We start from the raw sequence: 1,396 nt of genomic DNA on the forward strand, positions 1-1,396 counted from the left end.
CCTTCACGTTTCCTATTACAGATATGGTGGTATTTCTTCATGAATTAGTCGCAGATTTAGCGCCGGAATGTAAAAGTGTCACACAGAAGAACTCCCTGAATTTGTCGCACGCGTTGGAAATAGCAAGAAAAATGTTGCATGGCTTTCATGAATTTGGCGCAGGTCTGTTGCTCTAACCTCAAGGCTAATAAACAAAAAGCATACTCCGTACATCTCTGGAATACGAGCACATTGCCCCTTGTTTTATCCCTTTAAAGGTGCCTATGGTCGAAAAAGTAAAAATAAAAGTGAATTTCCGTAATGAATTCCCATTAGTTCCATGGGGCCGGGGTGGGGCGTGGATCGCCATCCCACTCCTAATAACCACATCAATCTAGAAGTCTCCAAACTTATGTACTGAAGATGTCCATAGGATGTACTTCCTCAATGCGCTGAAACAATTTCACTCAGATGAGGAATATGTGATCTTGAGAAATCAAGATTGCATCCCATCAAGCAGCAGCGAAAGAGATGCAAAGCACACCACAAATCCAGGAAGTTGTTGGAAGTGATGGGCAGACAGAAGGCAGCACTCACTACATAAAAGGGATTTTTATCATCAAGTAAACCTTGCTTGCATTATCAAAAACAACTCCAGTATGTATTCCTATTACAAGGCTGATGTTATAACAGGATAGTATGTGCGGGGACTTTGGAACTCCTTTAAGACCCTGCAAGTACAGGAAAAGAGTTGTTGATCTGCTGGTACCACACTCAGCTCACAAGTTGCTTTGTGGGACTGAGTGGTGTCAGCCCTGCCTTTTATCTTTTGCTAAACTATCTCTACAACACAATAGCTAATTATTTGGTAGTCAAGGATAAGAACTAGGAGGGTTCTATGAGAGGGAGTGTGGAGAGGACACAGCACAGCTAGGAATTTCTGACATGATCAGTAGGTTTTTTGCAATTATCAAGCAGCTACAATAAAATGCTTCCAATGGTGTATTAAATAAACCAAAACAGAGCAATTGTTTGGGTTTACATACACATTAACATGCATGACCTGATTATCACACATGCCACACAATTCTTGCATAACTTACTAACATACGGTAGACCGCAATGCATTCAGCGTAATCAATATTGTGGAACACCTGATCGGCACCCCCTCCCCTCACCCCAGCTGAACATATCATTCCTAACATTCCTGTGCTTAGTGCCTATTCCCATCCAGTCTGCCCCACTGTTATTCCAGCATGTGTTGCTCTTCGGTATCACTGGGGACACCTGTCTCAGCATCATCTGTCCCTTAACACCCAGCAGCCTTCATTCAGACAGGAGATCTGTGAAAGCATTGGCATACTTTGCATAACATCCAACCCAATGAAAACATAACTGATATAGCTCAAATGTATCT

This window comes from Nanorana parkeri, unplaced genomic scaffold (assembly GCF_000935625.1).
Source record: "Nanorana parkeri isolate BGI_ZX_2015 unplaced genomic scaffold, ASM93562v1 scaffold2010, whole genome shotgun sequence".
Classification (NCBI taxonomy): Eukaryota; Metazoa; Chordata; class Amphibia; order Anura; family Dicroglossidae; genus Nanorana; species Nanorana parkeri.